Source organism: Castor canadensis, chromosome 18, assembly GCF_047511655.1.
Source record: "Castor canadensis chromosome 18, mCasCan1.hap1v2, whole genome shotgun sequence".
Taxonomy (NCBI): Eukaryota; Metazoa; Chordata; class Mammalia; order Rodentia; family Castoridae; genus Castor; species Castor canadensis.
In genome coordinates, this window is record NC_133403.1 from 27043738 (window position 1) to 27060117 (window position 16380).

The 16380-nt window shown below is 54.3% G+C and overlaps 1 long non-coding RNA gene and 5 other non-coding genes across 6 annotated transcripts in view; 5 read left to right on the plus strand and 1 right to left on the minus strand.

Moving 5' to 3' along the window:
* LOC141418921 (uncharacterized) overlaps nt 1-16380 on the minus strand; it is a 518407-nt gene that overhangs the window by 339433 nt on the left and 162594 nt on the right. The window lies entirely within an intron of this gene.
* LOC141418985 (5S ribosomal RNA) lies at nt 370-488 on the plus strand. The gene has a single exon (XR_012443662.1). It is a non-coding gene; the product is annotated as a 5S ribosomal RNA (ribosomal RNA).
* Nucleotides 3698-3816, plus strand: LOC141418986 (5S ribosomal RNA). The gene has a single exon (XR_012443663.1). It is a non-coding gene; the product is annotated as a 5S ribosomal RNA (ribosomal RNA).
* LOC141418988 (5S ribosomal RNA) lies at nt 7026-7144 on the plus strand. Its single transcript, XR_012443665.1, has one exon. It is a non-coding gene; the product is annotated as a 5S ribosomal RNA (ribosomal RNA).
* LOC141418989 (5S ribosomal RNA) lies at nt 10355-10473 on the plus strand. The gene has a single exon (XR_012443666.1). It is a non-coding gene; the product is annotated as a 5S ribosomal RNA (ribosomal RNA).
* LOC141418990 (5S ribosomal RNA) lies at nt 13683-13801 on the plus strand. The gene has a single exon (XR_012443667.1). It is a non-coding gene; the product is annotated as a 5S ribosomal RNA (ribosomal RNA).

Below are 16380 nucleotides of genomic sequence, written 5' to 3' on the forward strand. Positions count from 1 at the left end.
CGCCCAAGGATCGGCTCCCGCAGGCGAGGGAGGAGGGCGGCCAGAACTGTGCACCCCCCCCACACCCCCGCCTTAGCCAAGGCAGTGACACATCCCCAGAGGAACAAGAGCCCGAGAGCACTGAGCAATGTTCCCCTGAGAAAACTCGATCCTGGTCCGGGCACCGGGACACCTCGGGAAGAAAGCCAGCGAGTGGCCACCTGGGCGAGACCGGCTGCCCCAGCAGGCGTCCGGGGCCCCTGGCCGCTTGGCCAGAGGCCGCCAGCCCCCACCCCGCAGCCCCCACCCGCAGCCGTGCCAGGGGAGCAGTGTGGAGACGCAGGCCGCGCCCACCTCACGCTCTTGGGGCTCCAGGAGGCGGCAGCTGGCGTCTACGGCCATACCACCCTGAACGCGCCCGATCTCGTCTGATCTCGGAAGCTAAGCAGGGTCGGGCCTGGTTAGTACTTGGATGGGAGACCGCCTGGGAATACCGGGTGCTGTAGGCTTTTGCTCGTCCCTCCCTCGCTGCTCCTTTTGGCCTCCGGGACCTCACCGCCCCGACCCAGCGCCACCACCACCGGCGACCCCTTCCCCGCCACCCCGCCAGACCCACGCCTCCCACCTCACAGACACGCCCCCGAATCCTCTCCTCTCCCCTCCCCACACTCTCGTGGGGCGCGCGCCCGCTCACTGGGCACCAGCCGGGTGGGTCCCAGGCCACGTTGGGGACCGCTCCCCAACTGTCCTCAGAAAGCCAGCAGGAGTAGAAAACGTTCAGGCGGACGGTGAGGGAAGTGCGAAAGCCCTGAGAAAGCGGGTCTGCAGCCCAGCGGGCCCCAGACTGGGACGCGCCACACCCTGGCTCGCCACAAGGTGGTGCACTGGGCCCAGGGCAAGACGCCAGGGGACAGGGAGGCAGGCCACCTCAGTCGGGTGCTGCTCCGTCGCTCGACCCAACACAGGTCAGCGTGTGCATGACCTCTCCGTGGGGCCCCAACTCCCACGGCGGTGCCTGCAGTCACGGGGACAGCGGGCGCAGGGCCTGAGCTCACGGTGAGGGGAGTATGCTTAGAATGCAAAATTCAAACACACCCGGGAATACATTGGCAAGGAGAAGTCCCAGAAAGAGTTGCAACCCTGACATTGAGGGCGCGTTTCCTTTTGCTTGGTCCTGTACCCTGCTTGAGTGTGAGTGGTGATGAATTGCTGCCCGTTTCGGATCGTTTGGTGGCAATGTAGTTTGTACCTTTCTCTGCAATGTGTGAAGTCTTTCTTTGTGTAATAGGCTGTATTGGCAAGTGTCTCTACCTTTCAGTGTTTATCCAAAGTCAATCCAAGGCTGTGGTCCACGAGTCTAAGAACAAACCCTGTGTTTTATGTCCAAAACTAAAAACACCACTTTTAAGTATGCTAGGACGGGTCCGGAGCAGGTAGAAATAGGGACTTCTTCCCGAGTAGTGTACAACGCCGTGGCCACTCATAGAAGTTTGTGCCTAGAGGGCTTTCATGTTCGATAGACACGCATCCATCATAACCACTTTTTTGTTTTATTTATTTGTTTATTTGTTTATTTATGTATTTACGTATTTACGTATTGATTTTTGTGGTACCAGTGCTTGAATTCAGGCCGTACACCTTGCCCCGCTCCACCAGCCCTTTTCGTGTGAGGGTTTTAAAGGGTTGACTCTCCAGGGTCCCCGAAGCCCACACTGCCTAAATTACCTGTGATAGAAAGAAAGGCAGGGGCAGTGCCTGAGACCACAAGGACTTTTCCCCTTATCGCTTCCTGATTGCTTGCAAGTGCTGGCTGTCTACCACCACAAGGACACTTCTCTTTACCTCTCCCTGGCTGCGTACCCCGGAAAACCTCCTCACCCCTAGTCCCCGCCCCCCCCCCCCCCCGGCGAGGCTTGCATCCCAGGCTGTCCAGAGTGCAGGACGCCCCTCACCACGGCAAAATAAAGCGTGCTCTCGTCTGTAGAGGTCTCGGTCTCCTTTTCCTCGAGGCATCCTCTTTTCTAACATTTGGCTTTTTCTAACAGGTCTCATGGAACGACTTGCTTGGGCGGGCCTGGAAACGTGATCCACCTGAGTAGCTAAGGTTTCAGGCGTGAGCAAGCAGCACCCAGCAAGAACCAAGGTGTTGAGAGGTCTGGCATGAGGGACTCCATTTCAACTTGGAAGGCCTTTCACCCTCATCTCTAGAAACTGTTTGTCTCTGAGCTGTTTCCTCGGAGGGTTTTTGGATTGGTCGTTTTCATCTTTCGACGTGAGGATTAGTTTTTTTTCTCTAAGTGTCTTATGTGTGTGGGGGGGTCGAGCAACAAACAGGTCAGGTGGGAGTCAGTGTCAGCTGGACCCTTTGGCCAAATTTAAACAACAAACAGGCTTGGAAGGACTCCCTTTTTAGCTAGTGGCCTCTAAACCATGACAAAGAAAACAGAATCTAAAGCTGACTTGTGTGAGGGACATGTACCTGTCTGTTACAGTCTTTTTTCATTGTTTCTTTTTTTTTTGTTTGTTTAATGGGCTTGATTGTAAATGTCCCAGGAGGATCAGAAGTGCAATTCCAAATACGTAAAAGAGCCATGGTAAAAATTCTGACGGACAACTTAGCAACTAAGAGAAGAGTATGTCAGTACCATCAGCATTTGATCACAGCGTTTCTGTAAATTTTGTAGTTTAGAGGGCCCGACAGCCTTGGAAAATGCAGATATGCTTACTATCTAGGAACGAATGACAGCATGACAGCTCTCTAGAGGTTATCCACACATATCAGTGGTTATCCTGAGAGTAAAACCTCAGAGTGCCCATTCATTGAGGGGTCAGTGTCAGTGACCCCAAATAGCCTCATCACAGGCACATGTAGGCTCCTAACTGTATTAGAATCATGTAAGACAACAGTTGTTTCACCATAGGGATGAAGCCATCTAGAAGATTTTCTATAAACCAACTCTTAATGAATTTTCATTTCGTCATGATCGTCATCTCAGTGGCCGAAACCCTGAGAAAAATTAGAAGGGAACAGAAGTAAATACTTCTGAGGACAAAGTGTAGAGTTTAGGAAGCCTGAGGGTTGACAGGATAGGATTTCTTAGGACGTTGAGTAGGGATGGGAGGAGATGTTTTTTTCTTTCCCTTGTCTCCACGATTTCGGTGGTGAAAGGGGCCTCTGAGCTGGAAATGTTCCCGATTGAGCCCCGCAGCCCCAGGCCCAGAGTGTGGAGGAGGGCGCAGCGGGTCGGCTAAGGGCGCGGCTGCCGTTTTGCAGAGGGCTGGAGGGGCAGTGGGGCTTTGTGGACGAGGAGGACCGGAAAGGTCCCCAAGACGTCCGTCGGGAGCCACGCGCCCAAGGGTCGGCTCCCGCAGGCGAGGGAGGAGGGCGGCCAGAACTGTGCACCCCCCCCACACCCCCGCCTTAGCCAAGGCAGTGACACATCCCCAGAGGAACAAGAGCCCGAGAGCACTGAGCAATGTTCCCCTGAGAAAACTCGATCCTGGTCCGGGCACCGGGACACCTCGGGAAGAAAGCCAGCGAGTGGCCACCTGGGCGAGACCGGCTGCCCCAGCAGGCGTCCGGGGCCCCTGGCCGCTTGGCCAGAGGCCGCCAGCCCCCACCCCGCAGCCCCCACCCGCAGCCGTGCCAGGGGAGCAGTGTGGAGACGCAGGCCGCGCCCACCTCACGCTCTTGGGGCTCCAGGAGGCGGCAGCTGGCGTCTACGGCCATACCACCCTGAACGCGCCCGATCTCGTCTGATCTCGGAAGCTAAGCAGGGTCGGGCCTGGTTAGTACTTGGATGGGAGACCGCCTGGGAATACCGGGTGCTGTAGGCTTTTGCTCGTCCCTCCCTCGCTGCTCCTTTTGGCCTCCGGGACCTCACCGCCCCGACCCAGCGCCACCACCACCGGCGACCCCTTCCCCGCCACCCCGCCAGACCCACGCCTCCCACCTCACAGACACGCCCCCGAATCCTCTCCTCTCCCCTCCCCACACTCTCGTGGGGCGCGCGCCCGCTCACTGGGCACCAGCCGGGTGGGTCCCAGGCCACGTTGGGGACCGCTCCCCAACTGTCCTCAGAAAGCCAGCAGGAGTAGAAAACGTTCAGGCGGACGGTGAGGGAAGTGCGAAAGCCCTGAGAAAGCGGGTCTGCAGCCCAGCGGGCCCCAGACTGGGACGCGCCACACCCTGGCTCGCCACAAGGTGGTGCACTGGGCCCAGGGCAAGACGCCAGGGGACAGGGAGGCAGGCCACCTCAGTCGGGTGCTGCTCCGTCGCTCGACCCAACACAGGTCAGCGTGTGCATGACCTCTCCGTGGGGCCCCAACTCCCACGGCGGTGCCTGCAGTCACGGGGACAGCGGGCGCAGGGCCTGAGCTCACGGTGAGGGGAGTATGCTTAGAATGCAAAATTCAAACACACCCGGGAATACATTGGCAAGGAGAAGTCCCAGAAAGAGTTGCAACCCTGACATTGAGGGCGCGTTTCCTTTTGCTTGGTCCTGTACCCTGCTTGAGTGTGAGTGGTGATGAATTGCTGCCCGTTTCGGATCGTTTGGTGGCAATGTAGTTTGTACCTTTCTCTGCAATGTGTGAAGTCTTTCTTTGTGTAATAGGCTGTATTGGCAAGTGTCTCTACCTTTCAGTGTTTATCCAAAGTCAATCCAAGGCTGTGGTCCACGAGTCTAAGAACAAACCCTGTGTTTTATGTCCAAAACTAAAAACACCACTTTTAAGTATGCTAGGACGGGTCCGGAGCAGGTAGAAATAGGGACTTCTTCCCGAGTAGTGTACAACGCCGTGGCCACTCATAGAAGTTTGTGCCTAGAGGGCTTTCATGTTCGATAGACACGCATCCATCATAACCACTTTTTTGTTTTATTTATTTGTTTATTTGTTTATTTATGTATTTACGTATTTACGTATTGATTTTTGTGGTACCAGTGCTTGAATTCAGGCCGTACACCTTGCCCCGCTCCACCAGCCCTTTTCGTGTGAGGGTTTTAAAGGGTTGACTCTCCAGGGTCCCCGAAGCCCACACTGCCTAAATTACCTGTGATAGAAAGAAAGGCAGGGGCAGTGCCTGAGACCACAAGGACTTTTCCCCTTATCGCTTCCTGATTGCTTGCAAGTGCTGGCTGTCTACCACCACAAGGACACTTCTCTTTACCTCTCCCTGGCTGCGTACCCCGGAAAACCTCCTCACCCCTAGTCCCCGCCCGCCCCCCCCCCCGGCGAGGCTTGCATCCCAGGCTGTCCAGAGTGCAGGACGCCCCTCACCACGGCAAAATAAAGCGTGCTCTCGTCTGTAGAGGTCTCGGTCTCCTTTTCCTCGAGGCATCCTCTTTTCTAACATTTGGCTTTTTCTAACAGGTCTCATGGAACGACTTGCTTGGGCGGGCCTGGAAACGTGATCCACCTGAGTAGCTAAGGTTTCAGGCGTGAGCAAGCAGCACCCAGCAAGAACCAAGGTGTTGAGAGGTCTGGCATGAGGGACTCCATTTCAACTTGGAAGGCCTTTCACCCTCATCTCTAGAAACTGTTTGTCTCTGAGCTGTTTCCTCGGAGGGTTTTTGGATTGGTCGTTTTCATCTTTCGACGTGAGGATTAGTTTTTTTTCTCTAAGTGTCTTATGTGTGTGGGGGGGTCGAGCAACAAACAGGTCAGGTGGGAGTCAGTGTCAGCTGGACCCTTTGGCCAAATTTAAACAACAAACAGGCTTGGAAGGACTCCCTTTTTAGCTAGTGGCCTCTAAACCATGACAAAGAAAACAGAATCTAAAGCTGACTTGTGTGAGGGACATGTACCTGTCTGTTACAGTCTTTTTTCATTGTTTCTTTTTTTTTTGTTTGTTTAATGGGCTTGATTGTAAATGTCCCAGGAGGATCAGAAGTGCAATTCCAAATACGTAAAAGAGCCATGGTAAAAATTCTGACGGACAACTTAGCAACTAAGAGAAGAGTATGTCAGTACCATCAGCATTTGATCACAGCGTTTCTGTAAATTTTGTAGTTTAGAGGGCCCGACAGCCTTGGAAAATGCAGATATGCTTACTATCTAGGAACGAATGACAGCATGACAGCTCTCTAGAGGTTATCCACACATATCAGTGGTTATCCTGAGAGTAAAACCTCAGAGTGCCCATTCATTGAGGGGTCAGTGTCAGTGACCCCAAATAGCCTCATCACAGGCACATGTAGGCTCCTAACTGTATTAGAATCATGTAAGACAACAGTTGTTTCACCATAGGGATGAAGCCATCTAGAAGATTTTCTATAAACCAACTCTTAATGAATTTTCATTTCGTCATGATCGTCATCTCAGTGGCCGAAACCCTGAGAAAAATTAGAAGGGAACAGAAGTAAATACTTCTGAGGACAAAGTGTAGAGTTTAGGAAGCCTGAGGGTTGACAGGATAGGATTTCTTAGGACGTTGAGTAGGGATGGGAGGAGATGTTTTTTTCTTTCCCTTGTCTCCACGATTTCGGTGGTGAAAGGGGCCTCTGAGCTGGAAATGTTCCCGATTGAGCCCCGCAGCCCCAGGCCCAGAGTGTGGAGGAGGGCGCAGCGGGTCGGCTAAGGGCGCGGCTGCCGTTTTGCAGAGGGCTGGAGGGGCAGTGGGGCTTTGTGGACGAGGAGGACCGGAAAGGTCCCCAAGACGTCCGTCGGGAGCCACGCGCCCAAGGGTCGGCTCCCGCAGGCGAGGGAGGAGGGCGGCCAGAACTGTGCACCCCCCCCACACCCCCGCCTTAGCCAAGGCAGTGACACATCCCCAGAGGAACAAGAGCCCGAGAGCACTGAGCAATGTTCCCCTGAGAAAACTCGATCCTGGTCCGGGCACCGGGACACCTCGGGAAGAAAGCCAGCGAGTGGCCACCTGGGCGAGACCGGCTGCCCCAGCAGGCGTCCGGGGCCCCTGGCCGCTTGGCCAGAGGCCGCCAGCCCCCACCCCGCAGCCCCCACCCGCAGCCGTGCCAGGGGAGCAGTGTGGAGACGCAGGCCGCGCCCACCTCACGCTCTTGGGGCTCCAGGAGGCGGCAGCTGGCGTCTACGGCCATACCACCCTGAACGCGCCCGATCTCGTCTGATCTCGGAAGCTAAGCAGGGTCGGGCCTGGTTAGTACTTGGATGGGAGACCGCCTGGGAATACCGGGTGCTGTAGGCTTTTGCTCGTCCCTCCCTCGCTGCTCCTTTTGGCCTCCGGGACCTCACCGCCCCGACCCAGCGCCACCACCACCGGCGACCCCTTCCCCGCCACCCCGCCAGACCCACGCCTCCCACCTCACAGACACGCCCCCGAATCCTCTCCTCTCCCCTCCCCACACTCTCGTGGGGCGCGCGCCCGCTCACTGGGCACCAGCCGGGTGGGTCCCAGGCCACGTTGGGGACCGCTCCCCAACTGTCCTCAGAAAGCCAGCAGGAGTAGAAAACGTTCAGGCGGACGGTGAGGGAAGTGCGAAAGCCCTGAGAAAGCGGGTCTGCAGCCCAGCGGGCCCCAGACTGGGACGCGCCACACCCTGGCTCGCCACAAGGTGGTGCACTGGGCCCAGGGCAAGACGCCAGGGGACAGGGAGGCAGGCCACCTCAGTCGGGTGCTGCTCCGTCGCTCGACCCAACACAGGTCAGCGTGTGCATGACCTCTCCGTGGGGCCCCAACTCCCACGGCGGTGCCTGCAGTCACGGGGACAGCGGGCGCAGGGCCTGAGCTCACGGTGAGGGGAGTATGCTTAGAATGCAAAATTCAAACACACCCGGGAATACATTGGCAAGGAGAAGTCCCAGAAAGAGTTGCAACCCTGACATTGAGGGCGCGTTTCCTTTTGCTTGGTCCTGTACCCTGCTTGAGTGTGAGTGGTGATGAATTGCTGCCCGTTTCGGATCGTTTGGTGGCAATGTAGTTTGTACCTTTCTCTGCAATGTGTGAAGTCTTTCTTTGTGTAATAGGCTGTATTGGCAAGTGTCTCTACCTTTCAGTGTTTATCCAAAGTCAATCCAAGGCTGTGGTCCACGAGTCTAAGAACAAACCCTGTGTTTTATGTCCAAAACTAAAAACACCACTTTTAAGTATGCTAGGACGGGTCCGGAGCAGGTAGAAATAGGGACTTCTTCCCGAGTAGTGTACAACGCCGTGGCCACTCATAGAAGTTTGTGCCTAGAGGGCTTTCATGTTCGATAGACACGCATCCATCATAACCACTTTTTTGTTTTATTTATTTGTTTATTTGTTTATTTATGTATTTACGTATTTACGTATTGATTTTTGTGGTACCAGTGCTTGAATTCAGGCCGTACACCTTGCCCCGCTCCACCAGCCCTTTTCGTGTGAGGGTTTTAAAGGGTTGACTCTCCAGGGTCCCCGAAGCCCACACTGCCTAAATTACCTGTGATAGAAAGAAAGGCAGGGGCAGTGCCTGAGACCACAAGGACTTTTCCCCTTATCGCTTCCTGATTGCTTGCAAGTGCTGGCTGTCTACCACCACAAGGACACTTCTCTTTACCTCTCCCTGGCTGCGTACCCCGGAAAACCTCCTCACCCCTAGTCCCCGCCCGCCCCCCCCCCCCCGGCGAGGCTTGCATCCCAGGCTGTCCAGAGTGCAGGACGCCCCTCACCACGGCAAAATAAAGCGTGCTCTCGTCTGTAGAGGTCTCGGTCTCCTTTTCCTCGAGGCATCCTCTTTTCTAACATTTGGCTTTTTCTAACAGGTCTCATGGAACGACTTGCTTGGGCGGGCCTGGAAACGTGATCCACCTGAGTAGCTAAGGTTTCAGGCGTGAGCAAGCAGCACCCAGCAAGAACCAAGGTGTTGAGAGGTCTGGCATGAGGGACTCCATTTCAACTTGGAAGGCCTTTCACCCTCATCTCTAGAAACTGTTTGTCTCTGAGCTGTTTCCTCGGAGGGTTTTTGGATTGGTCGTTTTCATCTTTCGACGTGAGGATTAGTTTTTTTCTCTAAGTGTCTTATGTGTGTGGGGGGGTCGAGCAACAAACAGGTCAGGTGGGAGTCAGTGTCAGCTGGACCCTTTGGCCAAATTTAAACAACAAACAGGCTTGGAAGGACTCCCTTTTTAGCTAGTGGCCTCTAAACCATGACAAAGAAAACAGAATCTAAAGCTGACTTGTGTGAGGGACATGTACCTGTCTGTTACAGTCTTTTTTCATTGTTTCTTTTTTTTTTGTTTGTTTAATGGGCTTGATTGTAAATGTCCCAGGAGGATCAGAAGTGCAATTCCAAATACGTAAAAGAGCCATGGTAAAAATTCTGACGGACAACTTAGCAACTAAGAGAAGAGTATGTCAGTACCATCAGCATTTGATCACAGCGTTTCTGTAAATTTTGTAGTTTAGAGGGCCCGACAGCCTTGGAAAATGCAGATATGCTTACTATCTAGGAACGAATGACAGCATGACAGCTCTCTAGAGGTTATCCACACATATCAGTGGTTATCCTGAGAGTAAAACCTCAGAGTGCCCATTCATTGAGGGGTCAGTGTCAGTGACCCCAAATAGCCTCATCACAGGCACATGTAGGCTCCTAACTGTATTAGAATCATGTAAGACAACAGTTGTTTCACCATAGGGATGAAGCCATCTAGAAGATTTTCTATAAACCAACTCTTAATGAATTTTCATTTCGTCATGATCGTCATCTCAGTGGCCGAAACCCTGAGAAAAATTAGAAGGGAACAGAAGTAAATACTTCTGAGGACAAAGTGTAGAGTTTAGGAAGCCTGAGGGTTGACAGGATAGGATTTCTTAGGACGTTGAGTAGGGATGGGAGGAGATGTTTTTTTCTTTCCCTTGTCTCCACGATTTCGGTGGTGAAAGGGGCCTCTGAGCTGGAAATGTTCCCGATTGAGCCCCGCAGCCCCAGGCCCAGAGTGTGGAGGAGGGCGCAGCGGGTCGGCTAAGGGCGCGGCTGCCGTTTTGCAGAGGGCTGGAGGGGCAGTGGGGCTTTGTGGACGAGGAGGACCGGAAAGGTCCCCAAGACGTCCGTCGGGAGCCACGCGCCCAAGGGTCGGCTCCCGCAGGCGAGGGAGGAGGGCGGCCAGAACTGTGCACCCCCCCCACACCCCCGCCTTAGCCAAGGCAGTGACACATCCCCAGAGGAACAAGAGCCCGAGAGCACTGAGCAATGTTCCCCTGAGAAAACTCGATCCTGGTCCGGGCACCGGGACACCTCGGGAAGAAAGCCAGCGAGTGGCCACCTGGGCGAGACCGGCTGCCCCAGCAGGCGTCCGGGGCCCCTGGCTGCTTGGCCAGAGGCCGCCAGCCCCCACCCCGCAGCCCCCACCCGCAGCCGTGCCAGGGGAGCAGTGTGGAGACGCAGGCCGCGCCCACCTCACGCTCTTGGGGCTCCAGGAGGCGGCAGCTGGCGTCTACGGCCATACCACCCTGAACGCGCCCGATCTCGTCTGATCTCGGAAGCTAAGCAGGGTCGGGCCTGGTTAGTACTTGGATGGGAGACCGCCTGGGAATACCGGGTGCTGTAGGCTTTTGCTCGTCCCTCCCTCGCTGCTCCTTTTGGCCTCCGGGACCTCACCGCCCCGACCCAGCGCCACCACCACCGGCGACCCCTTCCCCGCCACCCCGCCAGACCCACGCCTCCCACCTCACAGACACGCCCCCGAATCCTCTCCTCTCCCCTCCCCACACTCTCGTGGGGCGCGCGCCCGCTCACTGGGCACCAGCCGGGTGGGTCCCAGGCCACGTTGGGGACCGCTCCCCAACTGTCCTCAGAAAGCCAGCAGGAGTAGAAAACGTTCAGGCGGACGGTGAGGGAAGTGCGAAAGCCCTGAGAAAGCGGGTCTGCAGCCCAGCGGGCCCCAGACTGGGACGCGCCACACCCTGGCTCGCCACAAGGTGGTGCACTGGGCCCAGGGCAAGACGCCAGGGGACAGGGAGGCAGGCCACCTCAGTCGGGTGCTGCTCCGTCGCTCGACCCAACACAGGTCAGCGTGTGCATGACCTCTCCGTGGGGCCCCAACTCCCACGGCGGTGCCTGCAGTCACGGGGACAGCGGGCGCAGGGCCTGAGCTCACGGTGAGGGGAGTATGCTTAGAATGCAAAATTCAAACACACCCGGGAATACATTGGCAAGGAGAAGTCCCAGAAAGAGTTGCAACCCTGACATTGAGGGCGCGTTTCCTTTTGCTTGGTCCTGTACCCTGCTTGAGTGTGAGTGGTGATGAATTGCTGCCCGTTTCGGATCGTTTGGTGGCAATGTAGTTTGTACCTTTCTCTGCAATGTGTGAAGTCTTTCTTTGTGTAATAGGCTGTATTGGCAAGTGTCTCTACCTTTCAGTGTTTATCCAAAGTCAATCCAAGGCTGTGGTCCACGAGTCTAAGAACAAACCCTGTGTTTTATGTCCAAAACTAAAAACACCACTTTTAAGTATTCTAGGACGGGTCCGGAGCAGGTAGAAATAGGGACTTCTTCCCGAGTAGTGTACAACGCCGTGGCCACTCATAGAAGTTTGTGCCTAGAGGGCTTTCATGTTCGATAGACACGCATCCATCATAACCACTTTTTTGTTTTATTTATTTGTTTATTTGTTTATTTATGTATTTACGTATTTACGTATTGATTTTTGTGGTACCAGTGCTTGAATTCAGGCCGTACACCTTGCCCCGCTCCACCAGCCCTTTTCGTGTGAGGGTTTTAAAGGGTTGACTCTCCAGGGTCCCCGAAGCCCACACTGCCTAAATTACCTGTGATAGAAAGAAAGGCAGGGGCAGTGCCTGAGACCACAAGGACTTTTCCCCTTATCGCTTCCTGATTGCTTGCAAGTGCTGGCTGTCTACCACCACAAGGACACTTCTCTTTACCTCTCCCTGGCTGCGTACCCCGGAAAACCTCCTCACCCCTAGTCCCCGCCCGCCCCCCCCCCCCGGCGAGGCTTGCATCCCAGGCTGTCCAGAGTGCAGGACGCCCCTCACCACGGCAAAATAAAGCGTGCTCTCGTCTGTAGAGGTCTCGGTCTCCTTTTCCTCGAGGCATCCTCTTTTCTAACATTTGGCTTTTTCTAACAGGTCTCATGGAACGACTTGCTTGGGCGGGCCTGGAAACGTGATCCACCTGAGTAGCTAAGGTTTCAGGCGTGAGCAAGCAGCACCCAGCAAGAACCAAGGTGTTGAGAGGTCTGGCATGAGGGACTCCATTTCAACTTGGAAGGCCTTTCACCCTCATCTCTAGAAACTGTTTGTCTCTGAGCTGTTTCCTCGGAGGGTTTTTGGATTGGTCGTTTTCATCTTTCGACGTGAGGATTAGTTTTTTTCTCTAAGTGTCTTATGTGTGTGGGGGGGTCGAGCAACAAACAGGTCAGGTGGGAGTCAGTGTCAGCTGGACCCTTTGGCCAAATTTAAACAACAAACAGGCTTGGAAGGACTCCCTTTTTAGCTAGTGGCCTCTAAACCATGACAAAGAAAACAGAATCTAAAGCTGACTTGTGTGAGGGACATGTACCTGTCTGTTACAGTCTTTTTTCATTGTTTCTTTTTTTTTTGTTTGTTTAATGGGCTTGATTGTAAATGTCCCAGGAGGATCAGAAGTGCAATTCCAAATACGTAAAAGAGCCATGGTAAAAATTCTGACGGACAACTTAGCAACTAAGAGAAGAGTATGTCAGTACCATCAGCATTTGATCACAGCGTTTCTGTAAATTTTGTAGTTTAGAGGGCCCGACAGCCTTGGAAAATGCAGATATGCTTACTATCTAGGAACGAATGACAGCATGACAGCTCTCTAGAGGTTATCCACACATATCAGTGGTTATCCTGAGAGTAAAACCTCAGAGTGCCCATTCATTGAGGGGTCAGTGTCAGTGACCCCAAATAGCCTCATCACAGGCACATGTAGGCTCCTAACTGTATTAGAATCATGTAAGACAACAGTTGTTTCACCATAGGGATGAAGCCATCTAGAAGATTTTCTATAAACCAACTCTTAATGAATTTTCATTTCGTCATGATCGTCATCTCAGTGGCCGAAACCCTGAGAAAAATTAGAAGGGAACAGAAGTAAATACTTCTGAGGACAAAGTGTAGAGTTTAGGAAGCCTGAGGGTTGACAGGATAGGATTTCTTAGGACGTTGAGTAGGGATGGGAGGAGATGTTTTTTTCTTTCCCTTGTCTCCACGATTTCGGTGGTGAAAGGGGCCTCTGAGCTGGAAATGTTCCCGATTGAGCCCCGCAGCCCCAGGCCCAGAGTGTGGAGGAGGGCGCAGCGGGTCGGCTAAGGGCGCGGCTGCCGTTTTGCAGAGGGCTGGAGGGGCAGTGGGGCTTTGTGGACGAGGAGGACCGGAAAGGTCCCCAAGACGTCCGTCGGGAGCCACGCGCCCAAGGGTCGGCTCCCGCAGGCGAGGGAGGAGGGCGGCCAGAACTGTGCACCCCCCCCACACCCCCGCCTTAGCCAAGGCAGTGACACATCCCCAGAGGAACAAGAGCCCGAGAGCACTGAGCAATGTTCCCCTGAGAAAACTCGATCCTGGTCCGGGCACCGGGACACCTCGGGAAGAAAGCCAGCGAGTGGCCACCTGGGCGAGACCGGCTGCCCCAGCAGGCGTCCGGGGCCCCTGGCTGCTTGGCCAGAGGCCGCCAGCCCCCACCCCGCAGCCCCCACCCGCAGCCGTGCCAGGGGAGCAGTGTGGAGACGCAGGCCGCGCCCACCTCACGCTCTTGGGGCTCCAGGAGGCGGCAGCTGGCGTCTACGGCCATACCACCCTGAACGCGCCCGATCTCGTCTGATCTCGGAAGCTAAGCAGGGTCGGGCCTGGTTAGTACTTGGATGGGAGACCGCCTGGGAATACCGGGTGCTGTAGGCTTTTGCTCGTCCCTCCCTCGCTGCTCCTTTTGGCCTCCGGGACCTCACCGCCCCGACCCAGCGCCACCACCACCGGCGACCCCTTCCCCGCCACCCCGCCAGACCCACGCCTCCCACCTCACAGACACGCCCCCGAATCCTCTCCTCTCCCCTCCCCACACTCTCGTGGGGCGCGCGCCCGCTCACTGGGCACCAGCCGGGTGGGTCCCAGGCCACGTTGGGGACCGCTCCCCAACTGTCCTCAGAAAGCCAGCAGGAGTAGAAAACGTTCAGGCGGACGGTGAGGGAAGTGCGAAAGCCCTGAGAAAGCGGGTCTGCAGCCCAGCGGGCCCCAGACTGGGACGCGCCACACCCTGGCTCGCCACAAGGTGGTGCACTGGGCCCAGGGCAAGACGCCAGGGGACAGGGAGGCAGGCCACCTCAGTCGGGTGCTGCTCCGTCGCTCGACCCAACACAGGTCAGCGTGTGCATGACCTCTCCGTGGGGCCCCAACTCCCACGGCGGTGCCTGCAGTCACGGGGACAGCGGGCGCAGGGCCTGAGCTCACGGTGAGGGGAGTATGCTTAGAATGCAAAATTCAAACACACCCGGGAATACATTGGCAAGGAGAAGTCCCAGAAAGAGTTGCAACCCTGACATTGAGGGCGCGTTTCCTTTTGCTTGGTCCTGTACCCTGCTTGAGTGTGAGTGGTGATGAATTGCTGCCCGTTTCGGATCGTTTGGTGGCAATGTAGTTTGTACCTTTCTCTGCAATGTGTGAAGTCTTTCTTTGTGTAATAGGCTGTATTGGCAAGTGTCTCTACCTTTCAGTGTTTATCCAAAGTCAATCCAAGGCTGTGGTCCACGAGTCTAAGAACAAACCCTGTGTTTTATGTCCAAAACTAAAAACACCACTTTTAAGTATGCTAGGACGGGTCCGGAGCAGGTAGAAATAGGGACTTCTTCCCGAGTAGTGTACAACGCCGTGGCCACTCATAGAAGTTTGTGCCTAGAGGGCTTTCATGTTCGATAGACACGCATCCATCATAACCACTTTTTTGTTTTATTTATTTGTTTATTTGTTTATTTATGTATTTACGTATTTACGTATTGATTTTTGTGGTACCAGTGCTTGAATTCAGGCCGTACACCTTGCCCCGCTCCACCAGCCCTTTTCGTGTGAGGGTTTTAAAGGGTTGACTCTCCAGGGTCCCCGAAGCCCACACTGCCTAAATTACCTGTGATAGAAAGAAAGGCAGGGGCAGTGCCTGAGACCACAAGGACTTTTCCCCTTATCGCTTCCTGATTGCTTGCAAGTGCTGGCTGTCTACCACCACAAGGACACTTCTCTTTACCTCTCCCTGGCTGCGTACCCCGGAAAACCTCCTCACCCCTAGTCCCCGCCCCCCCCCCCCCCCCGGCGAGGCTTGCATCCCAGGCTGTCCAGAGTGCAGGACGCCCCTCACCACGGCAAAATAAAGCGTGCTCTCGTCTGTAGAGGTCTCGGTCTCCTTTTCCTCGAGGCATCCTCTTTTCTAACATTTGGCTTTTTCTAACAGGTCTCATGGAACGACTTGCTTGGGCGGGCCTGGAAACGTGATCCACCTGAGTAGCTAAGGTTTCAGGCGTGAGCAAGCAGCACCCAGCAAGAACCAAGGTGTTGAGAGGTCTGGCATGAGGGACTCCATTTCAACTTGGAAGGCCTTTCACCCTCATCTCTAGAAACTGTTTGTCTCTGAGCTGTTTCCTCGGAGGGTTTTTGGATTGGTCGTTTTCATCTTTTGACGTGAGGATTAGTTTTTTTTCTCTAAGTGTCTTATGTGTGTGGGGGGGTCGAGCAACAAACAGGTCAGGTGGGAGTCAGTGTCAGCTGGACCCTTTGGCCAAATTTAAACAACAAACAGGCTTGGAAGGACTCCCTTTTTAGCTAGTGGCCTCTAAACCATGACAAAGAAAACAGAATCTAAAGCTGACTTGTGTGAGGGACATGTACCTGTCTGTTACAGTCTTTTTTCATTGTTTCTTTTTTTTTTGTTTGTTTAATGGGCTTGATTGTAAATGTCCCAGGAGGATCAGAAGTGCAATTCCAAATACGTAAAAGAGCCATGGTAAAAATTCTGACGGACAACTTAGCAACTAAGAGAAGAGTATGTCAGTACCATCAGCATTTGATCACAGCGTTTCTGTAAATTTTGTAGTTTAGAGGGCCCGACAGCCTTGGAAAATGCAGATATGCTTACTATCTAGGAACGAATGACAGCATGACAGCTCTCTAGAGGTTATCCACACATATCAGTGGTTATCCTGAGAGTAAAACCTCAGAGTGCCCATTCATTGAGGGGTCAGTGTCAGTGACCCCAAATAGCCTCATCACAGGCACATGTAGGCTCCTAACTGTATTAGAATCATGTAAGACAACAGTTGTTTCACCATAGGGATGAAGCCATCTAGAAGATTTTCTATAAACCAACTCTTAATGAATTTTCATTTCGTCATGATCGTCATCTCAGTGGCCGAAACCCTGAGAAAAATTAGAAGGGAACAGAAGTAAATACTTCTGAGGACAAAGTGTAGAGTTTAGGAAGCCTGAGGGTTGACAAT